The sequence below is a fragment of the Acinonyx jubatus genome, chromosome F2, assembly GCF_027475565.1.
Source record: "Acinonyx jubatus isolate Ajub_Pintada_27869175 chromosome F2, VMU_Ajub_asm_v1.0, whole genome shotgun sequence".
In the NCBI taxonomy this organism is placed as follows: domain Eukaryota; kingdom Metazoa; phylum Chordata; class Mammalia; order Carnivora; family Felidae; genus Acinonyx; species Acinonyx jubatus.
Window position 1 is genome coordinate 43051456 of NC_069394.1, and position 25351 is coordinate 43076806.

The following is a 25351-nucleotide window of genomic DNA, read 5'->3' on the forward strand; positions in this document are numbered from 1 at the left end:
TTCCTGCTCTCTGTTTTTATATTACTTTTGTTTCCCTTTCCTTATGTTCATCTGTTTTGTCTCTTAAAGTCTTCATATGAATGAAGTCATATGATATTTGTCTTTCTCTGACTGACTAATTTCACTTAGCATAATACCCTCCAGTTCCATCCACGTAGTTGCAAATGGCAAGATTTCATTCTTTTTGATTGCCGAGTTAAGACTCCATTATGTATATATATATATATGCCACATCTTCTTTATCCTTTAATCTGTCAATGGACATTTGGGCTCTTTCCATACTTTGGCTATTGTTGATAGTGCTGCTATAAACATAGGGGTGCATGTGTCTCTTCAAAACAGCACACCTATATCCCTTGGATAAATGTCTAATAGTGCAATTGCTGGGTCATAGGGTAGTTCTAGTTTTAGTTTTTGAGGAACGTCCATATTGTTTTCCAGAGTGGCTGCACAAGCTTGCATTCCCATATAAATAGCAGTATTAACAAAAGACCAAATAGAATTTAAGGTAAGCAGAATTAAAGAGGGGGAGGGATATTGAATACTAAGGAAATATAATATAGGAATTGTAGCAGTACAGTTTCTTTATGTACCAGTAAGCATAGTTGAGAAATACTAAAGTGAAACTGATAAATATACAAAAATTTAATAAATCCACAGTCATGGTCAGAAACTTTGATACCTACCTTTAGAAACTTTTGATTTGTTGAATTGATGATATAAAAATAAGTAAAGATATAAAATATTTGTATAACATAATTATCAAACTCGATCCAATAGATATACATAGAATTTTATAGAAGTCTGTATTCAATGGAGGATTTAAACACAAATAGGACACCAAAAGAAAACAACTGACTATGTACTAAACCACAAAATAAATCTCAAAAAAGCTACCAGAAACTGATACCATAGATGAATATATCCATATTCATTGACGCTGCAAGATAATAAGAAATTAACACATAAAATAGCTCTCTTCAAGCTCCCTCCAAATTTACAAACCTATCAATTAAAAAAATTCTTCTAAATAATTCTTTGTTAGGAAAAAAATAAACCTTAAACCATTTTCAAAGGATAAAAGCACTATTTATCAAAATGTATACTTTGTGTCTATGACAGAAATCAGAAGAAGATTTATAAACCTAAATGCATTATTAGAAAACAATAAAAACTAAAAATAAATAAACATATAAAACAAAAATAACATAGACTTTAAAACCAGAAGTCAGTAAAATTAAAAAAAAGTTAACAAAATAACAAATAAAAAACAAATAAAAAGATTTCTAAAGTTGATCAACAGAAATCAAAAGTAAGATTTTTGGAGAAATAAATGTAAAAAATTACTGAAAAGTATGGCCATGAAAAAAAAAAGGAGAAATACAAAGGGAACTCGAGTTGACAAAGTTACTAAATAAAGTTTACAATATTATAAGAGAATGTACAAAATTTTATGCCATAAATTTTTAAGCCTACAAAAAATGTATATGCTTTAGGAATATATGAATTCCCAAGTGTGTTCAAGAGAAATGAGAACAATTGAATTAAACCTTAAACCCTAGACGAGATGGAAGCAATAGCAAGTCTAATAATTTTTGCCCAGATAGTGAGTTCTGGCAAGACTTCCAAAATAAACAATTTCTCATCTTCTGCAAAGATTTCTAGATCAAAGAAAATAAAGTGAAGCCTCATCTGAACTTTCAAGTGATCCAAAGCAGACTGCATGCAATAGAAGAAAGAAGTAACTTAGTGTATTCAATAGTTAACGAAACTGAGCAATGATAGCAAACACCACACACACACACACACACACACACACACACACACACACACACACTACAATGTGCCATTTATACTTATAAAATAGATTTAAAAAACCATATAAAATATTAACAAGTCAAGTTAAAGAGCATTTTTGAAAAAAGCATGACTAGGTAGTGTTTTTTATAGGATAAAGTATATTCCCAAATTAGAAATCTATTACTGTAATAACAGTAAAATGTTTGTTTATTTCAATGGGTAATGATAGACATTTAATAGAAACGAATATTCATTTATAATAAAAGTATTTAACAAAACAGGTCTAGAATAGAACACCTTTAAATTAACAAAGTGCCAGATATTTAAGTGAACATCATCTCACAATGGGGAAACATTAAAAATATTTCAAATTACAGTTGATACCAAGATGAAGATTCTCTCTATTGTTGCTACTATTCAACATTATGTTAGAGGCCCTAGCTATTGAAATAGTGAAAATAAAGTGGTATATACGTTAAAGGAAGAAATAACTGTCATTCATACGGGATGCCAAATTCCAAGGTAGTCTATTATTATTTGCACATGATCCCCAATTCCAAGATAATCAGCAAGCACAATTGGCAACAGCTATGAAATTAAACCAAGTGGAATAGCTTGATATAAGACCAATATACAAAATCAATGGCTTTCCCACAAACCAGTCATAAGCAAATTAGAAAATATAGCAGCATATAGTAAATACCATTCATAAAACCACAAAAACTATGATATCCCAAAAAACAAACCTCAAGAAAAATGTGTATGACCTGAATAAAGAAAATTATAAAATTTTAGTTAACAAGCTGTAACAAAGACTAGTAATATGTATGTTCAAGAATGAGAACACAATATTAAAAAGGCATTTAAAAATCAGGAATATCAGTGATATATCCACAAAAATACCAGTAAGATTTTCATGGAAAATTTTCACTTGAAAAATGGATTCTAAAATTTATATAAAAGTTGAGAGCTCTATGCCTAGTGACATGATTGAACCTAAATATCCAGATTGGTCTCTGGAATTCTTCATGTTTAATTCTTAATGCCGAAAACATCTAAAAACAATATATATATATATATATATATATATCTCCCCAAAAGTTAGTAAGATTAAAGCATTTTTCAACCACAAATATAAGAGAAGGTATGGCAAGTCACATTTTCCAAAGGTGAGTATAATTTCTTCCACGCCACAGATCTGCAATGTGACCTCAATATGTTGTGAGAATCCCAAATCTCACAGAGATGCTACGTATAGGTCCTCCTGCCAACAGCCCCAGCTAAGTGCAATGTGGCTTGCAATACATACTGACCCAGGTACCAGACATTTGTGTCGAAGAGCTTAGAGAACATGCCACCTACCAGCCATTTGTGTCCTTCCTTAGCAGCTCAGACTTCCCAGACGAGACCCCAGACATTCTGGAACAGACAAGCACTTCCTGTTGAGTCCAGTCCAAGTTCCTGACCCACAGGATTTTTGATTCTAATAAAATTATTGTTGTTTCGTACCCCTGGATTAGCGGTGGTGTGTTAAGCAGTAACAGTTGATGGGAACAGCTGTATTTCAGCAAGTAGAAAGACTACTGAAACTGTTTTTGTCCTGAAACTGTATGTCAAAGCTGGAAACTTCAGTGGTTTTCACAGACTTTAGGAGTCAGGGCTCACCCAAGGTGGGAAATATGATAGGAAACTCTCAAACGTTGAGTTGAGAACCTCAGTGTAAAAAGGAAGCAAAGTTAAATATACTCATGCCTCTATTCTCAAAGAACTATTTTTGCCCTGTTTCTGAGCAGATAAAGGAAAAAAAAAATCCCTGAGAGGTTGTATTCTCAAGCTAGACTTACATGGATGTACAGTCAAAAGTTGAGGTCCTTATGCTTCAGGAAAGGTTTAAGTGATTCTACATCCTTACTTAATGTGCCTACAGTGGTGATACAAATCCTCTTTGAAAGACTGCACCTTTCTCCTACAACCATTTTTTAATTTTAATTTTCAAATAATTAATAATTAATTTTCAAATAAAATTGAGCAGTTGGAATTTCTGTTCCCAATTATAATTAAGCAATACAGATCAGAGCTAACTGTCATCTGAAACAAAAATTCAACATCTATCAAAGCATGGTTTCAAACATTGTATATTAGGCAGCACAGGACATTGACTCCTGGGGAAGAAAATTTTGAGGTCAGGGCTCTGAATGCCTCAGCTTACAGTTTGGACAGTTCCTAGGCCACAGTGCAGGGAAAGGAGACCTAAGTGGAGAAGGCTTGTACCTCCCAATCAAGATGATGGAGTTGAGTATCTGGTGAGTATCTGGTGAGCTACAGTTCATAGGAAGGAATGCCAGACCAGAGAATACTGCAGAGTGAGGGTTCTGCATAGACATAAAAGTTACCTTTTCAAATTTCAGCTGAGTGCTGATCAGTGAGTGTGTGTGAGGGAACAACCTGGGTTTGAGAAAGAACTACTTGGAAGAAGCAGATGGAACAATCTATGGGGCTAACACAGGGTCATTTTTAGTTTATGTTCTACCAGCCAAAGTGGAAATACATCATAATTCAAAGGGCATTGGTTAGAATAAACACAGTGTTTTGGGTCAGTAGTGGGGAAAGATTAATAGACTACAGGCTGTAGTCCTGCCTAACAAAGCTTAAAAGTAAAGCCGGAAAGGGATTAAATTGTTTCCAAGTAACAACTGCGTTCCAGTAACAACTGCACTCAAGAATATTTTAGGAACACAAAAATTTCTAGCATCCAACAAGGTAAAGTTCAAAATGTTGGGCATTCAATAAAAAAATTTGCCAGGTGGTCAAAGAAATAAGGAAATACAACTCACAGGATGAAAAAAAATCAGTCAATAGTAATAGACCCAGAAGTGACACAAATGATATAATTAGTAGATAAGAATGATAAACCAGTTATTACATTTATCTCCTAAATGTTAAAGAAGGCAGCCAGAAGGAGGAACATGTTAGGGAAAGGAATGAATGATACAGACAAAAATACCAAATTGAACTTCTAGATATAGAAAAAAATTCTGAGGGGTGCTTCGGTGGTTCAGTGGGTTGAACGTCCAACTCTTGATTATAGCTCAGTTCATGATCTCATGGTTGTGAAATTGAGCCCCACATCAGCCTCCATGCTCAGTGTGGAGCCTGCTTGGGATTCTCTCTTTCCCTATCTCTCTGCCCTTCCCCCCTCAAAATAAATAAATGAACTTAAAAAAAAGAAATTTCTGATATGAAAAATACATTGGATGGGGTTAACAGCAAAAACTATAAATTAACTTGAATATAATGCAATGGAGCAATAGAAACTATCAAAAGTCTATACAGAGAGAAAAATATAGAAAAATATGAACAGGTCAAATAACCTAATGTGCATGTGTTTGGAGTCCTTGGAGGAAGAGTGAGAGGATAGAAAAAATATTTGAAACAATAATGACTGAAATTTTTCCAAATTTAACAAAAATCATAAACACATAGATCCAAGAAACTAAAAAAAAAAAACAAAACCAAAACACAAGAAACATGAAGAAATCTACATCATAACATATAATCAAATTGCCTAAAGGTACTGATAAAGAGAAAATCTTAAAAGCAGCTAGCAATAAAAGATCATTACTTATAGAAGAACAAATATAAAATGATAACAGATAGCAGACTTATTGGAAATAATGAAAGGAAGAAGAAAGTGGGATGATATCTTTGAAATACTAAAATAAAAACTGCCAACCTGGACTTCTATACCCAGAAATAATATCTTAACAAATGAAGATAAAATAAAGGCTTATTCAGTCATACAAAGAATTTATCACTACAGACATCATAAGAAATGTTCAAGGAAGTTCTTAAAGCAGAAAAAAAATAATACTCAATGGAAACATGAATCTACATAAAGGAGCAAACAACACTACAAATTATAAATATGTAGGTAAATAAAAAAAGCTTTTTTATATTTTAAAAACATTTCTAAAGGAAAATTGTTAAAAGAAAATTAATAACATAGTGTCAAGATCATAACATATGTGGAAATAAAGCGCATGACAATAAAAAAAGGCCTGAGAAATGGAAATATATTGTTTTAAGTTTCTTTTACTATATGTAAAATAATATAATTTCCTACCAGCAGAAATTGAAGAAAGCATGACAGCAGGCCACCTGGGGCACTACGTGTTATATGACCACATATCCTGGGTCAGTTACTGATATGCAGAAATACTTAAATTATACAATTCATATGTCGTAGCTCAAGCATGCATATGCATTTTGTTCTTGCTAAAACAGTAGTAACAAGGCACAAAACTAACTCAACTGTTCTTACTTCAGTTCTTTAAATGTGTATATTCTACCAATGCTCTACTAGTATTGCCAGCAACTTCCATAACACACTTACCTTGTACTTTGAGTTATGCTCAACTTCCACACATCATAGGTTCATCAGAAGTCTGTGCTCATAGGGTGTCCTGAACTCCACATGCAAGTGGGACTTCAAGGAATGGTGGCGAACATGCATATTGTGTGTATCTCCTCTGCTCATGCACATCCTCCATTATCCAATTATACATCCTTTACAAAAGACAAGTTCAAAGATAAAATTGTTAACAATTTCATGATGTCAACAGCAGAGCATTAACCAGACACAGGACCCTTCTGAGCTTGGGGTCCTGTGGGCCTACACATTTCTCATGCTGGTCTTGAGTGATACATTCTGGAGCTCAGTAAAAAATAGGTGGAAGTATTGGCTTTTGCAAAGGGTTCAGCACTGCTTGGCTACACTTGGTGGGATTGTCCTTATCCATTCTCTTAGTTCACTTCCCTGTCTCTTTGGCCTAGGTACAGAAGATAGTGTTTTCACCCTGCTGGCTGGGGTCATATCATGTGGCATGATGCCAAAGGATGAAGAAAGTTTCTGGTTCCCAATGACTGAAGCCCTGTGTATGGCTAGATGTTTACCTGGGTCAATAGCCAGGGCTTCCACTGCACTTGGTAGGATGGTGAGAAAGACTCTGGGGTTAATTTCAACATTGCAAATTTTCTAATTCATTATACCAATAGGGAAAGTTGAAAATCATTATGATCATTTCTAAATATGCAGAAATACATTTGATAAAGCCAATATCCACTTATGATTTTTAAAAAATTTGTTTTTTTAAAAATGTTTATTTTGAGAGAGAGAGAGTGTGAGCCAGGGTGGGGGGGGGGTGTAGAGAGAGAGGGAGGGAGAAAATCTCAACCAGGCTCCACACTCAGCACAGAGCCTGATGGGGGGCTCAATGTCACGACTGTGAGATCATGACCTGAGCTGATATCGAATCGACACTTAACCAATTGAGCCACCCAGGTGCCCCTAAAAAAAAAAATCTTTGAAAGACAGATGCAAAAGGGAACTTCCTTAACCTAGTAGAGAATATCATAAAAAAATTCACAGCTACCAAATATTTAGGAAAGAATGTTTAAAGCTTTCCCTTTGAGAATACAGAAAAGATAAGGATGCCTACCATCATCACTTCTATTCAATATTGTAGCATGAAAAAGACATAATAATATTGAGAAGAAAACACAGTCATTTACAAATGACATGATTGTGTAAAAGATAAAATGATGCAGATAATTTAAAAAGAAGTTTAGCAGAACTGTAAGACACAAAATTCAAATATCAATATGGATATCTACCTCATGCCATGACAGAAGAGCTAGTGCCAGACCAGCCCTTCTACCATAACAACTGGACAAAACATACGAAGCAATATTTTTCAGGCATTGGGCAAGAGTCAGCACATGACCACAATTCCTTAAAGAAGGGAAACACTTGACATGAGCCCCATGTTCATTGCAGCTCTGTCTGAAGCCAATTTCCCCATCACAGCATAAAGAGCTGAAGCACAAGCAAAGCACATCAGTTTCACTGATTTGCAGAGGCAGATTTCCGTGTTTGGTTTGTCAAAACAGCTGGAATCTGTAGGGCCGGATACTGGAGAGAAGAAAGATCACATTAGGAAGGATACAAAAATCTGTTTGGAGGTTTCCTCCAAGTCCTTGGCCAGCAAATAGACTGGGTATATGCAATGAAAGACTTCGCAAGGCTTACCAAAGACCAGTGCTATGAGACTGGGGGAAGACTAAAGATATTAGAGATTTATCAGAGCTGAGAGATAAAATGCCAGCCCATGTAGACTGAAAAAACCTCAGAAATACTTCAGGAATAAAACTGAGACAGCAGAAAGACCACACCTTAAGCGAAGGGACCATTTCCTAAAGAAAGAACTACTCTGGACCTATACAGAGCTTAAAACCAAGCCTGGACAAGAACAGGAGGGGAAACAGAATTTGAAATTTGAAGAGAGCCAATACAGGGGTCTTGAGAAGCATCTTGGAATTTCCTTTAATCCACCTTCACAGAGTATAAAACCAAGCCTTGACAAATCCAAGTGGTTAGATATAACTGAACTTGCTACTAATAAAAAACAGACAAAAGAAAACAAACAAACAAAAAACACTTGTCAGAGGAATTTAACATACTACAGGGCCCCTACAGTGTATCATCCACAATGTTTAGTATACAATAAAAAGTTACCAGATATACAAAGAAACAGGAAAATATGACCAACAGCAAAGAAAACAGCGGTGAAGAGAACTGATCTTGGGAAGGCCTAGATGTTTTAATTACTAGGTAAAATGTTGAAAGCAACTATTATAAACATGTTCAAGGCCTTAAAGGGAAATATGGCCTTAATGAGCGAAGAATTAAGGAATCTCGGCAGACAGAACCATAACAAACATAAATAGAAATACAGAAAACATTTAAATGGGAATTCTAAAAATTCTACAGTAACTGAATTAAAAAAGTACTGAATAAGCTTAAGGACAGATTAAAGACAGCAGAAGTGGGCATCCAATCTGAAGAACAGAGTAAAGGCTTAAACATTAACAGAACCCCAGTGATCAGTGTGATACATTATCATTCATGCAAATGGCATTAAAGAACGAAGAGATGGCAATTACACTTACATGGCAAGAATCGCATAATGTACCTAAGTGTCAAATCGCTATGTTATACACCTGAGGCTAATATAAGATTGTATATCAACTATACTTCAATAAAAGATAAAAATAAGAATGAAAGAATTACAATAGGCCAGAAAAGTTATTTGAAAAATTATAGCTGAAAACGTCCCAAATAATTTAAAGCCTTGGCTTATATATCTAAGCTCAGCAAAAACAAAGTAAGATAAATACAAAGAGGAGTACATGTACCCCCTAGACACATGATAGTCACAAGACTGAAAACCAAAGAGAGCATCTTGAAAGCAGTCAGAGATGGGAACAAAAAGATAGATTGCAAACAGGAGTAAGAAAAATAATGGCTAACCTCACATAAGAAACATGATGGCAAGAAGACAATTGACTGACTTATTTAAAGAGCTCAAAGAAAAATTACTTTCAACTTCAAATTCTAAGTAACTTGCAAAAAGAAGAGAGGAGACAGACATTTTCAGACAAATAAAATCTGAGAGAAAATATTACCAATGCACCTAGACCAATAAAAAATATGAATTCTTTTTTAAAAATATAATTTATTGTCAAATTGGCTAACATACAGTATGTAAAGTGTGCTCTTGGTTTTTGGGGTAGTTTCCCATGGTTCATCACTTAAATACAACACCCAGTGCTCATCGCAACAAGTGCTAATTCTTAACACCATTTATTGAAGAAACTTCTTTCCCCACTGCATATTCTTGGCTCCTTTGTTGTAAATTAATTGACCATATATGCATGGGTTAATTTCTGGGATCTCTATGCTGTTCCTTTGATCTGTGTCTGTATTTATGCCAATGCCATATTGTTTTAATTACTAGAGTTGTGTAATATAGTTTGAGTTCTGGGAGGGTGAGGCCTCCAGGTTTGTTTTTCTTTCTCAAGAGTGCTTTGGTTAAATGTGAATTGGTAGAGCCATTACAGAACACAGTATGAAAAGTTCCTCAAAAACTTAAAAATAGAACTACCATATGATCCCCCAATTCCACTCTTGGGTATTTACCTGAAGAAAATGAAAACATTAACTCAAAAAGATATGTACCTGTATGTTCATTGCAGCATTATTTACAATAGCCAAGATATAGAAACAACCATGTCCATCAATGAATGGATAAGGAAATTGTGGTACATGTGTATGCATATCTATATCTATATCTATATCTATATCTATATCTATATCTATATCTATATCTATATCTATATCTATATATTTATACCATCTATGTCTATGTCTATAACTATAACAACTATAACTATATACAATGGAATATTACTCAGACATAAAAAATGAAATCTTGCCATTTGTGACAAGATGGATGGACTCAAGGGCATTATGCTTAGTGAAATAAGTCAGAGAAAAACAAAAACCACACGATCGATCCTGTATATGAAACCTAAAAAGAAACAAAACAAATAACTCCCCATCTCAAAAAAAAAACCAAATAAGCCCCCCCCACACACACACGCACACACACACAAACACACACACACACACACACACACATATAGACAGAGAGAGAGAGGGAGAGAGAGAGAGAGAGAGAGAGAGAGAGAGAGAGAACAGATTAGTGGTTGCCAGAGGTGGTTCAGGGGATGGGAAAAAATGTACTTGAACTGCATTTTTTGTTCCAGCATCTGAATCTATCTATATCTATACCTATATCTATATCTAAATGTCAAATTCATTATTTTATTTACTCATTATAATTTTTGAAGATCTATCTAGGAGGTTGTAGTGAGCTAAGCATTATATGCTATTGAAGAGGAATGAATCTTACAGTATTGGGTTAGGGAAGATGGATAATAATTAAAAAATAAAAGTACACAATAAGTTTTAATGGCTTTTTAAAGTAATTGTTAAAAGTTTAATCTCTCTAACCTCAATCTCCTTATTTCTGAAGATAACACGGGAGAGTAAATGTAACTTCAGATGAATGTTGCAAAAAATTATTGAAATGTGTAGTTATATTTTATTGAGTTCAAAGAAAATGTTCAAAAGTCAAATTGTATGTATGTATGTGTTTATTTGTATCCATTTTTATTTGAAAGAAGTATACTCATATATATATGTACACAAAAATAGAATCATTTATAATTTCATATTTTGTGTAAAAGGAAACTTGAAAGTTGGAAAGGATAAAAAAAAATACTAGTTCCGTAATATAAAGAAAATTAAAATTGTCAGAGATGTACAAAAGAACAAAAAGTGCCAGAAATGGTAATTATGTGAGTAAATCTAAAAGATAATTCTCTTTGTTTTCTTTAAAAAAGCTAATCATTTAGGTCAAAAGCAAATACATTTTACACTGAAGTTTTATAATGCATTTAAAACAAATATATACAGCAACAATAATACAAATGATGGAGTGGGGACAGATACGTGGAATTATACTCTCATAAGGTTCTGACATTTGTGAAATGTGATGTATGAATGGGAAGCGGAATGTAACATGTGTGAGATGTGAAGCTGAAGTCCAGCTCTGGGATGTTGGTAGTGGAGGTAAAAACTGGGGAGTGTGAAAGGAGGGCATACAGGGATTGCTCTTAAATACACAATTTTACAAGTACATAACATTGATGAATCTCAGCAATAATTTAAGGATACATATTATTAATTCTAGAACACTACATCCAACAATTGCAGAATACACATTCTTCTCAAGTACACTGAGAGCAATCGTTCAGATAAACTGTATGCTGGGCTATAAAATAAGTTTCAATAACTTTCAGAAGTTTGAAATCTTACAGTGTATATTCTCGAACAACAATGGAGTTAAATTAAAAGGCCATGACAAAAAGACATTTAGAAAACTCCCAAATACTTGGACTCTAAACAAGAGAATTCTAAATAAATAACCCAATGATAAAAGAACTCACAGAAAGAAAAATTTTAAATATTTTCAAAAGAATCCTAATTAAAACACATCAAAATTTATGGGACATCACTAAAGCAGTCCTTAGAAGTAATTTTCTAGCTTTAAACGCCAATAATTTTAAAGGATAACAATTTAAATCAATTATTTTACTTTCTACTTAATGATATAGAAAAATAAGAAAATTAAGTAAGCAGAAAAAAGGAAATAATAAAGAAAAGCAGAAATCAATGAAATAGAAAACAAATATGACAAAGTTAACAAAGCCAAAATTTGGTTTTCTGAAAAGATCAATACATTTGAATCCTACAAACACATTTTCTGTTAGGAGGGAAAAATAGTGTAACACCTTGGGAAAAATTTGGTATTATACTTACTTATTTATATATATATATAGAGAGAGCACACACGAGTTGGGGTGAGGGCAGAGGGGGAGAGAGAGAGAATCTTATGCAGGTTCTAGGTTCAGCACAGAGCCCTACACAGGGCTTGATCCCATGACCCTGGGATCATTCCTGAGCTGAAATCAAAACTCAGACACTCGACGAACTGAGCCACCCAGGCACCCCTGGTATTATACTTTCATTTACAATGTGCACACGCTCTACAAATTGTGATTCTACTCCTAGTTACAAATCAAAGAGGAACTCTTGTAAATCTGCAGTAGCAATGTTAACAACTGCCCTGTTTATCATAGAACAAACCCGGAAATAGCTCCAAAGCCCTGGAGTAGAAGAATAGATATATGAGTTGTGACATATCCATGCACTAGAATATTATAAAGAATTAAATCAATCACAACTATACAGAACACTAAATTTAATCAAAATTTTCTTGAGTGCCCATTAGGTGCCGGGCACTGATCTCAGCACTTGGGGTACATCAGTTAATAAAACTGATGGGATCTCTACCCTGCAAGCAACTTACATTCTTGAGGTAGAGAAAGATAAGTAATGCACATAATAAATAGGCAAATTATATATAAAGAACACTAAAAAGTGATGAATGATTATAAATGAACAAGTGAAGCATCGGTAAGTAGGCTCTGAAATACCTGAGTTGGAGAAACTGGGGGTTAAGATACACGGGGGAACATAGGACGATGGCTTTTCTCAGTGTGATGCTAAATGAATATAACATTGACGAGCCTTAGCAATAATAAATGACAAAAACACATCCAGATGCTGTGCCTCAATTCTCCCCTGCTGCAGTGGAAACTACGAAAATCGAAAATCGGCAGTTGCTCTTTTCTCCTGATGTGAGGGATTCAGAGGCCTTGTTTTGAGAGGTAAGGGGCACAAAATCAAAGCCGTTTTGATTAATGAGTCACCACTTGAATGTAAAGGGGCTATCTACTGGAAAAGCCATTATTATTATGGGTACCCCTAAGAAGGGGGAAAATGCTATCAGTGAATTATCTGTAAATTGCATCCTGATTTCAGAACATTTAGTCATTGTCATAGTGGATTAAACTTCCAATGACCTGAAAAAAAAAAGTAAATGTGAACGTTTTCAACTGGCTACAAGATATATACCTTTCACCTATATGTCTTTTGCCAGGTAAATAGCTGACAGCTATACATTTGAAATTATATCCTCAAAATATTTGTAATATGTGATCCATCACATGAAATAATTTTCCATATATTTATATAGAGAGATATATTTCTATAGATATATTTCTATATATATTTCCTATATCATCTGAAGAACATTTTTGAGATAAATAATTTTATTCCAGATTTCAGTGACAATCTTGCATCCCATTACTCAAAAAGCAAACATTGAGATATGTATTTAATAATGTATGTCAGTTAGCTTTAAGGAAAAGTTCATTCTAAAAATGTGCTGCTATGTAACTATAATTTCAAATATTGCACAAATTAATAAAAATACTTTATGGCTTATTAGTTTTCTGAGTTTTGTAAACAAAGTTTTTCTTCAGAAAAAGCATATCCATTTTCTAGGTTTTATTAAGTGGTTTCAATATATTTCTATGGGCTAAAACCAAGATTTTCAAACGTAGACTGGAGGTCACACACGGGGATTTCTTAAATGAACTCACATGAAAAATCATTTCTATATATGTTTTAAAAAAATTCACCTTAAATGCCTCCCTAATGTTCTAGGATGACTAAACAGAAATGGTAATATGCATGTTTGACCTACTAACCAACCAACTGCAGCTACTGAGAGAGCTAATTTGGATATTTCAACCTTTAAAATTTAAGGTAAATAAGTACTAAGTAAGTTTTAATAATTTGACATTTTAATATTTTATTTTAATATATTCAATGAATTTCATATGTTTTGACAGAATCATAATTTCTACAAATGATCTCTACAAATGGATTCTCCCAAATTTCAAGCTACATACATAATCATCTAGACCAAAGATGTTAGCACGTATAATTATTGGATTCTAATTTATATTTCAACTTACTACAAATTTAAATATAGCATGTGTGTCATTACATGGTAAAGAAATAAGCATGTGCATAACATACATCTGGATGTTTTAATTTTACATTAAGCCATTTACTTCTTGTTCAATGTCCCTAAGACATTCTTTATTTCATATCTGGTTAGTTTGTACTTCCTAATTTCTTCTAATGTTCATTACTGCCTACAGTGGAGTTTCAAATTATATACGTTCCAAGTATTAGAGCAGAAATGTGAGTTAAAAAGTAAATAATTGAGGCATGGATAACATGAGACTCTCCTACTCCAAAAGTGAAGTTAATTGGAAACATTATTTTTTGGAGGTTAAGTATTTGGATAGACACTTGCAAGACTACTTTGCAATAGTTATATTCATACAGGGTAAGTTGGCTAGTATTCATTTTATAGAATATGCTTGCAGAACAACTTGCCAGGATAAGCTATCTTGTAAGAATATGTTCCAGATAGAAATTCGGTGGTAGAGACTCATTATTCATTGTTCTAACCTTATTTCCTCACTGCAGATAGAGTTTTGATGTATTCCTATGTATATGTGGCACAGTATTTTCTACTGGATGTTTAACTAGATACCAAGGTGTAGAGTTCCAGAAATTTGAATGTATGTTTCAAACATCTGGAGCTATACATATGGGCAATATACAGCTGTGTTTATTTCAATGATTACACATTTACATGCATACAATACATTTATTTAAATGTATAATCTCTTATATATGTGAGAATAGTCAAACAAATGCATTTGCTGTACTTATTTGAATACGCAATTGAAAACGAATTCAAATAAATAATTCACCACTTTTATTTAAATCTTACAGTATTTATTTATGTAACATACTTATTAATATACAATCATAGCTCTTTCTTTTTAATCTAAAACTAAATATTTTTAAAAGATTAAAGAAACATAATGGTGATCATGAGTCATAGAAATCAAGAAATTTTGTAGAGAAGTATTCATAGTGAGGTTTCAGAAGAATTTGAAAATTCAGCAGGACACAAGAATAAAATCATTTGCAATTGGAATGTTTCTTTCATTCCAACAATTTTATCATAGTGGACATTTTAATTGAATTTCAAAGTACTTGTCCAGAAGTATTGTTTTGTTTTGTTTTTCCTTTATTATTACTACTGTATTGACAAGATAAACACTTCTGGGTATTGGTTTAATACAGAAGGAAAAAGGGTTACACTATTTTAAAGCCACACACATACAAATCTGGTTAAGAGTATTAAGATAATCTCATTTAACTCTACCTTTATTTCGGGGAGAGGAACTGGAGACCAGCAAATGATTTAGGAGAAAAGAAAAGAAAATTACATTTTGGATTCAATTTCTGGCCCTGATATCCTAGGAGATTTCCGAGACCTTCTAGTTAGTCTATTTATACTTGTCTCAGTCCTTCTGTTTTCTGTACGCTATTTACTTTCTCAAGGTTTTTTTTTTTTTTTTAGCTATGATAGGCTGGCCTACAGGAAAATGACTTACACTAAACCAAGAGAAAACTTAAATTGAAAATCGCACAGGTTTTTGAAAGAATTTTAAATTCAACGTACCACAATATAAAAAGTAATGACTGCAGGCACTTCATTTGTTGAATGACTGAACAAATGTAACCTATCTGAGCCTTTTTCATTGTTCACAGGCCTTGGATAATACCATTGGGTGTTGAGAGAATTACAGGATTAAAAGGTATAAATCATTCAATTGTCGAGTGCTTTCCAAATAATAACTTCGTATTTCATTCCCATTTGGTAGACGTGAAAACTGAGTACCTGGACATACCTCCAAAGCTTTGTTGTTGGTCATGTTTCAGGAATCACCTTTCCTAAACTGATTCATCTCCTGTGAAAAGCTTGAATCTGCAAACAATGTTGTTTTCAGAGACAGTCCACGCTTCCCCCGTGGGAGGCTCCCCGGAGATTGGGGATGGGAGTGTGTGTGCGTGTTTAGCTGGGAAGGGTTCAGTAATGGAAAGAACACAATTTTGTCTTTCATAGTTATAAAACAAGTCATAGTCCTTATTTTTAATTTCTATGGTCATTTTGTGAGTCAGGTATTAGAGCTTGAGACTCGCGTCAAAACGAAGGAAAGGCCGAGGGGCCGACGCCTCGGCGACCAGGACCCGCGCAGAGGAGGGAGAGAGATTGACCAATCGGAGCGCAGGCTGGGGACGGGTCCTGTCCCTCTCCGCCAAGCACCGCCTCTTTCCGTATAGCCCCTTGGGAGTAGGGGGTGTGCAGCCTACTCGTCCCGCCCCTGCCTCTGAGTGACAGGACCGTGGACAGCAACATTTCCAGCAGGACACGAAGTTTGTCGGCCCTTGCCTTGGCTGAGCTAAGGTGTGTGTGTCCGGCGAGGGCGAGGGGGCTGGGGCGGCCCTGCCAGGGAGGCTCGGGGTCCGGGACTGAAAGCGGGCGCACGTCCTTAGCGAGTCCCCAGAGCGTTTAGGAGATGGTCGTTCCTCCCTGAGAGCGGCGCTTGGGCTGGCTGGGCGTAGGGAGGCTCTGGAAGACCGGGAACCCGAAGCTAGGGAAACCCAGAGGTACGGTAATCACTTAAGGACCCCTTCCGGCGTGCAGGGCGCTCGCGGTGGGGGTGGGGACGGCGAGCACGGAGTTGGGGCGGTGGGTGGGCGTGGCCGCCTCTGTTGCTAAGGAACGAGCGGTTCCCGCCCTGCCAGCGTGTCTGGCGCCGGCGCAGGGCCCTGGAAATTTTAGCTCCACCCACCTCCCGAGGCCTCTTTCTCGGTTGGGGATTGGCTCTCTTGTGCTGTCAGTTAATTCGTGTCCTGTTTTACAGTCCAGCACTCGGGGTCTCGTAGTTCTTGTTCTGGCTTTTCTCTGGTATTACTCCACTCCGTACTTTTACCAGCCTTCCCCTTCTTAATAAATATCTGCAGACCAAAACATTTGCAGAGAAGAGCTTCAGGCTGCGTTGAGGTGGCGTTATTTGCACGGGGTGGTGGGAGGGACTAGGGTGGGATGGGAGGAAAGGATCTTTGCTTGGTGCTTGGTGAATCCCTGGACCCACAGGGTGTTGGTATCCGTGTGGATGGCTAGGAAAAGGGGGATAGGATATCTAATTTCTTCTACCTGGAATTATTTTTCTCTCTGCTGTAACGTTTGAGCACAATGAGCAGCTCAAGAAGTTGAGGCAGTTCATTTTTGGACAAGCTCCAATATGATTTCCCTTTTCCAGTTCCTACTGTGGAAAGTGGGTGATAGATACTAATTGGATCAAGCCCCTCGGCTTGATTGGCCCACATTTAATGATTAACTGTAAGATGGTAACCACAGATAACCACTTCAGATCTCTTTGCTCCTATCATTTGGCCCCAAATGATTGAGCAGAACAAACATTCCAGAGAGAAAACACATAAGGAGCTAAAGTCTACTTTTACTTCCTTCTGCTAGGTTTACTGTATAAATCTACAAGAAGGAAGCTTGTAGTTCTTAGAACACTGAGGAGAACCTTGGCCTGTAAGTCAGAAAACTGTCAGGGTTAGGGAATGTTTGTCCTTGGCCAATAACCTTCATAACTGTTTTCTCATCTATACTTTGCCCTTTGTTCCTAAAAATTAAGGAGGGATAATTGATTATGAAAGTATTATTAATAATTTACACAGATGTGAAGTGTTATTGATTGCACTTTATCTTTTTGTCTATATGATCTGAATTTGTAAACACATAGAAGTATGATCATTTAGCTTAAAGTAGTTTCAAACCTCCCTTGGGACTTCTCTTATCATCGGGTTATTTAGAAATGAAGCAACTCATTTATTTGTTGTTGATTCTGTGAATACTTCTCGTTAAGTGGTGCCTTAAATATCTTGCATGACACTTTTTCTCCCCCTTGACATCACTTGGTTTTTCAAAGTATATACATAGCCTGAAAGGATTCGGAAAGATTACCTTCTAATCTAAGGATGAATGACCTTCTTGATATCATGTACTGCTTTGAGAAGCTAAAGAAAGCTATTGAGTCTCCCCTTAGAGAAAGACACTGTTTGAAGTGTAATTGGACCCTGGATTAAGACCCTGTTTTGGGTCAACTTCTTGAGGGATAAGGAAATTATTCTCCCCCTTGCTTCATACCAAAGAGTGACTGAGAACATAGCTGGGAACAGAATTCGGTCTTTGTTCTTTCTTCCACATTGCATTTTACCATAGCTTAATTTTAGTTCAGCATCTTAAGCCAATCTTTTTTTTTTTTAACCATTTAATAAACAGGAACTACCAGTGCTCAATAAATTGTTGCTGTCTTTCAAAACCATGTAAACTGTAATTTTTTTCAAATGCCCTTTGATTATTCTCTTAAAGGATATTCTTATATTTAAGCAAGTGAAAAAAGAAATCATTGTCAAATATTTTGTGAAAATGTTAAATTGTATTTTTGAGATAAACATTAAAAATATAAACTTTCTCTTCTATCACAGTCCATTTTGGACAAAGAAAAGCTGATTATATTTATGCCACTTGAATACCATTACCTGATTCCTAGAACTCTTTTCTTCAATTTGAATCATCTTTCATACTATTTTAATTTCCCATGGCTGAAAAGTATTGTGATTGGTTCCACTATGGTTTTTTTCGTGATTTCTGTATGAAAATAAAGGCTATAAATAGCCTAAATTTTCCTAAAGTTTATTTAGGTTTATCAATGAAAGTGGGCATATGTGGTAGACATTATCATCAGAAAGGGATAACACTGAAAAGAGAAAATATGTATTGCTTTTTTAATAAACGTAAGAGTATATAGGAGCACATGTCATTTTCCTTATCATTTATAATTTTATTTTATCTATTTAGTATTTGGCTATCCCTTTCTCAACTCCATTTCTGGTAGAGAAACTGATATAAAGATAAATGGATTAGAGAAAGCATTCTACTGGAATTATAGTTTTTAGGGCTCAATAAATAATCGCTTTATTTTCCCTCACTCTCCTGGGTGTGTAAACAGAGAGAGGGAGTTTGCAATATCACCTTCCTTACTAAAGAGCTGATTTGGCGTAGTGCTTTGGATGGGAGACCCGAAATGAGTACTAGTACTTTCTGCCTCCTCCTACCTCCTACCTCCTACCTCGTCTTTTCTTACATCTTTTCTTAAGTGAGAGATCATTTCAGTTTGCACAAAAGGTACATTTACCCAGAATTAGCAATGAAGTAAAAGAAGGAAAAACTCTAGTATTGACAGGTTTCTAATAGCTAATATCTACCCATTGGAGTAATATGGACCAGTGGATTTCAGCCACCAGTCACCAATCAGATAACTCTCATGTTGGGAAGCTGTGGATAGGAGTAGGATCTGAGGCCAGGACTGTTAACCTAGAGCTCTGATTTTCCACCCTAGATGATCCCTTTGGGTCTTTTGAAATAAGTGGAGGTGTTTTTAAATTATTACTGTGTCTTTACAAGCTTATGGCTTTTGGGACCCTGAAGTTTAGGAATGATAGGTATTGTGTAACATAGAGGTCCAGCTCAATGAAGAATTTTCTTCCCACACGCCAAGGCCAAAAACATGTCCTTTGAGAACTGCTGTTCCAGTGGAAGTTCCTCTACGTGGAGGCATGAGGCTAGACGAGATTTCACCCTAGTCTTTGTTCCTCTGTGTTCTTTTTTTGTTGTCAATAGATTAAGCTCTAAGTGTGAAGGTCTTAATAAAAATACTGCTTAGAAAATAGCTATTTTTTGGTATTTTCCAAGAATGACTAAAACAATGTTAATAGAAAATACTAATGCATATTTTATAATATTTGATATCCTCAAAACATTTCTAACTGAACAGAGAAGGATCTAGAGTCTAAGAACTAAATCTTTTCACACCTGGTACATACATTTAATTCTTTCTTGTATGACAGAAATGTTCAGTATCTTTTTTTAATGTTTATTTATTTAATTTGAGAGTGAGAGAGAGTATGAGCATAGAGGAGGGGCAGAGAGAGAGGGAGAAAGAGAATACCAATAGGGTCCAGACACTGTCAGCACAGCATGGGGCTTGATCTCACAAACCTTGAGATCGTGACCTGAGCCTAGACCAGGAGTCAGAGGCTTAATGGACTGAGTGGGCCACCCAGGTGCCCCAGAAATGTTAAGTACCTTTGTGATGATAGAGTGCAATAGGTATATATTTTCTTGAAAAAGAAAAGATGATTTCTTAGCTTCTTAACTTGGGAATGCTAAAAAACGATAGAAAGATAAATACTGTGTACTCAGAGGTTTAACAAATTCTGTTTTGTTGAACCTCCCGTAAATGAGAGGATCTTATATATTTTCAAGCCACTGAACATGGAGAATGACAGCAGGAATAAACAGAAACTTAGTTCTTCTATAATAGTGTTATGCAGTGACATAGTTGTAAAAATAACAGACCAATTGGACTGAAGACCTTAAAATTTTGGCAAAGACAAAAGGAAGAAAACCCTTTTTAACGTATTTTAGATATTAAAAATATTCAGATATTGCTGAGTGTAGACTTATAAATTATATGGATACCTGTGACAAAATCCTAATTGTGGATTACAGTTTATAACCTACACTAGACAGAAGGCACACTGGACTGAAAGTTTTAGACTAGGCTCCAGCAATAGATAAATTATTTGGGGGTGAGGGGGTGATAATATTCCAGGCATCAAGTTCCTTATATGTGAATATCTAGAATTGAAGATTTGTGGTGTTCTTCCATTTTTATGAAGAATGTGCTTGAGCATTATAATACATTCTCATTATTCACAGTGGTTCAATATAGCATGAATGTCTCTGGGCAGGGGCATATCAGGTTTTGTTTTTTTTTTTAAGAACCAGTTTATGGGGCACCCAGTTGACTCAGTCGGTTAAGCCTCCCACTCTTGATTTTGGCTCAGGTCGTGATCTCACAGTTTCATGAGTTTGAACCCTGTGTCAAGCTCTGTGCTGACAGCATGGAGCCTGCTTGGGATTCTCCCTCTTTCTTTGCCTCTCCCCTGCTTGTGCTCTCTCTGTTCTCTCAAAATAAATACATAAACTTAAAACAATTAAAAAAGAATTAAAAAAACAGTTTCTGATTCCATATTGTCATTTTCTAGGGGTCCGTTATCTGCCTTTTCTCCTCTCCTCAATATTCCACCCTCACACCTCCTATACATACATACATTTGGAAAGGAGGACTGTGTAGAAATGATCTCTATAGTCTCTTTCTTTTTTTTTTTTTAATTTTTTTAGATGTTTATTTATTTTTGAAAGACAGAGACAGAGTGTGAGCAGGGGAGGGGCAGAGAGAGAGAGAGAGAGAGAAAGACACAGAATCTGTAGAGGCTCCAGGCTCTGAGCTGTTAGCACAGAGCCCGATGCGGGGCTCGAACTCACAAGCCATGAGATCATGACCTGAGCTGAAGTCAGACGCTTAACCGACTGAGCCACCCAGGCACCTGTCTATAGTCTCTTGCAAAGCCAAAATATGCTGGATAACAGCATTCGAAATGAATAAAGTGGAACAAAAAATCCCACAAACCCAAGGAAAAGGTAATCAGCAGAAGACTCAGGGGCATACCTGTGAAAACCAAAGAAGAATTTTAAGCTAAAGAACATTTGAGGAAGTTCTTTGACATGTAGCATGTGCAAGAATTCATGGTCTCTATGGGCAGGAGAACTCCGTATATGAAGAGCAGACAATGATTAGGTGACAGTAGGAAGACTGTAAGGTAAAACAAAAAGATAAGGAAAAACTAAAAATGAGAACTGTATTAGTTTTATATTCCAGCTTTAACAAACTACCACAAATTTAGTGACTTTAAAAACCTCAAATTCATTATCTTAATCTGCAGTTCAGAAGTCTGAAATAGGTCTCACTGGGATGAAATCAAGGTTTTGGCAAGGCTGCGTTCCTTTCTGGAGGCTCTGGGAGGGAATCTGTTGCCTTGCCTCTCCCAGCTTCTAGTGGCTGCTCACATTCCTTGGATTATGACTCCCTTCATCTTCAGAGCCAGCAACATTACATCCCTGTATTTTTCTGTAGTCAAATCCCGTCCAGACCACAGCTAAGAAAAGTGAACTGCTTTTAAAGACCCACCTGGATAATCCACGATAATCTCTCCCTTTTGAGGTTCTTCATTTAATCACATCCATACAGTCCCTTTTGCCATGTAATCCTCACAGGTAATATTCACATAATCACAGGTTAGGGAATCAGGACCTGGGCATCTTTGAGGGATGCATTATTCTGCCTACCACAATGACATATTAAAAAATCTATATTTGAGGCAGTAAAGAACAGAATTGATATTACTGCAGAAAATTTAATCAGTATGAAAAATAGACTTGAAAAGTCCTCCTAACGTAAATATTGAATTCATGAAAAGAAAGTTGATATGTGGAAGAAAAAGAATGAGGTCCACTCTATGAAAATTTAGGGTTTTTGAAGAAGAGACTATACTATTGACAATTGTTCCTAATGAAGAGAAGACAGTATTTGAAAGAAAAAAAAAAGTTATAAGCAAAGAGGTAACAGGAATCAAAACTTTTGAGCTGAAAAAGTCATGGGTGCAGAAAGGAGTTACATAAGATGTGACAACTCAAAGAGACACAATATCAAAAATTTTTTAAATTAGTATAATGATACAGAAAAAATGCTTCATATATCTAGAAAGAGAAAAATAGCATATTACCGTCAGGAAACAAAAGTTAGGCTGGTCTCAGACTCCTTTCCTATAGCATTAAATAGCAGAAGACAACAGAGCAACATTCTTAAGAGGGTTTTCTGTTTTCTTTTTTTTAATATCCATGCAGTTTGTATTTCTTGTGTAATGGCACAGAAAACCACTCCTAAGGTTATAAGGGACCTTAAACTCCACCCTGTTTCCTTTTTTGTGGGGGGAGAAAACCCAAGACCTACAACAATTTATTAGAAGGTGATATAAATTTAAAAGCCATGGCATATTAAAAAAAAAGCTGATAGTATATCCTAGAGTCCTAGAATATTGATGTGGCTCTAAATAATTATGTCAAATCTAGTTAAAAATTGACTATGAATGTAAAAAATTGCTTGCATGAAAAGACCTATAACATAAAGATTAATTCAACAACAACAATCTAGATGTAAATAACATTTTGTGATTTTATGATTTATATATGCCAGAGATGAAACCTGGTAATTTAAGAGGATGGGTAGACTTTAAAATATACCTAAAGCATTCTTCAGCAAACTAGGATCCATGGGTTTCCCAAATCTGGCTCAGTGCTTGTTTTTCTATGACCCGTGAACCAAGAATAGTTTTTACATTTTTAAATGGTTGGGGGGAAAACAAAACAAAGCAATAATGTTTTGTAATGTAAACACGAAATTCAAATTTTGTTAATAAATAAAGTTTTACCGGAACACACCTACACGTCTGTTTACATATTGTATGTGGCACTAAAATACCAGTGTGGAGTAATTGCAACAGATAGGCAAATGTGTGGCTGTGCTGCTTTGCACTGCTCAGAGCACTAGGAATTGCTATGACAATTATAGTTTGATTTTGCTTCTCAACTGTCAAAGCCTAAAAATTTACAATTTGGCCCTTTATAGGAAAATTTGGCAACTCCTGACCTAAACTGTAAACTTAAAAAATTGGAATTTTCTTTTTATTTCAAGGCACCCAGATTTACTCAGCAATTGCCCTTCAATGTTCTGCTTACCCCAGCATTTCTTTGGTCTTCTATGGACTGGCGTTAAAAACAAGTCTATTATTTTTTACATTTAATCATCCAAAATTTCTCTTTTGCACCTCTGTGCCTTAAATGAAACATATTCATGTGAAGATTTTAGAATTTCATTTCCAAAGACATTCAGTTAAATATTGCAGTACTGTTAGAAATAGTAGCATTTTATTATTGTATGCCAAAAATCTATGTGTTTATAGAGATAAGCATGTACTGTATTTAACAAGTGAGGTATGTATCAATCAGTTAATCAGCAAAGATTTGTTTGGCAGGTACAGATGAATTGTATAGAGGAAGTGGCTTTGGAACAAGGTTTGGAAGGATGCCTGTGAATTTAACGTAGATAAGGCTGGGGCTAAGGTAACAAGGCAAAGAGAACAATATTTGTAAAGCTACTAAGCTGTCAATAGGATCACATAGTTGGGAAATGAAAGAAATTCAGTGGCTGGAACACAATTTGGAGAAAAGTAGCTAGAGTTGAGGCAATAAAAACCATGGTCCAGGCTGAGAAAGCTGTCATGTGCTACACAAAGCAATTTTTATCTTATAGGCAGTGAAGATCCATTTTAGATTTTTGTGCTGTAGAGCCAACATGATCAGATCAGTATTTTACAATAATAGTTCTTAAACTTTTCAAATACAGCACTCCCTAAATTTTTTTAATGCTATGAATATACGGTCATGGAACAAAAGTTGCATTGGGCTATACCCACATATGTCCTGTTTATAACGGAATTTTCCTTGAGGAAGGATACATAGGCAATCCACTAATTATCCTAGGAACTTATGTGGTATGGAAACTTTTGTGAGAAGGTTGCTAAATAAACTGAAATAATTTTAAATTTTCAAAAGATTAAAAAGTTGCCTATAATGGAAAAAAAAAATGATCTGTCTGGCTTCTCCTGTCTACACAGAACTACTTTAAGACCAAACATAATGTATTATGTCAGCACACTGCACCAGTGTTATATATGGCTTATAAAAACTTTATTAAAACTTGAGATGATAGATGTTTAGTTATGGATCCCTTGAACATATTGGGATTTTCTTTTCTTAGATATTTAAAAAGCAATGTTTAATGCTTAGCATTTCTTCTAATGAAATAAGCGTATTTGTTTTGAATGCCTCTAAAGAATTTCATTAAAACCATATCTCATTTTAAACATTGATTTTGATATGTAATAAAAAATAGTTTTCTAGGTAATATTGTCCCACATTTATATAGATCCTTATATTTAACACATTATTTTCATAAAAGCAATCTCATTTCATCCTTACAGTAATCTCTGTGATACATAGAACAGTTCTTTTCTCCATTTTATAGATTTGAAATCTATATCTCAGATGGATGATCTGGATATACTCTTCCTTATAGAGGAAAGTGAGTGTACTCTGATCGGATAGATTGCATTCAAATCTGTGCCCTTTGTTAACTGTGTATGCTTGGAAAACTCACTTAATCATTAGGAAACTTAGTTTTCTCATTGGGGGTTAATTGTACTTGT

General features: G+C 35.2%; 1 protein-coding gene and 1 long non-coding RNA gene across 16 annotated transcripts in view; one reads left to right on the forward strand and one right to left on the reverse strand.

The window, feature by feature from the left end:
* The window catches only part of LOC113600656 (uncharacterized), a 74307-nt gene extending 57925 nt beyond the window's left edge, over positions 1-16382 (reverse strand). Inside the window, exons 1-3 of the long non-coding RNA XR_003421762.2 lie at positions 15955-16382; positions 6194-6366; positions 3163-3219 (exon numbers count right to left, since the gene is read on the reverse strand). This is a non-coding gene — a long non-coding RNA (uncharacterized LOC113600656). The remainder of the gene's footprint in view (positions 1-3162; positions 3220-6193; positions 6367-15954) is intronic.
* The window catches only part of TRIQK (triple QxxK/R motif containing), a 283919-nt gene continuing 274929 nt past the window's right edge, over positions 16362-25351 (forward strand). For 12 of the 15 annotated variants that reach the window (XM_053208576.1, XM_053208577.1, XM_053208578.1 and 9 more), the window contains exon 1: positions 16362-16511. The gene's annotated coding sequence lies outside the window, so the exon portion shown is untranslated. The remainder of the gene's footprint in view (positions 16512-25351) is intronic. The other 3 variants (XM_053208565.1, XM_053208568.1, XM_053208569.1) reach the window with 2 other exon arrangements.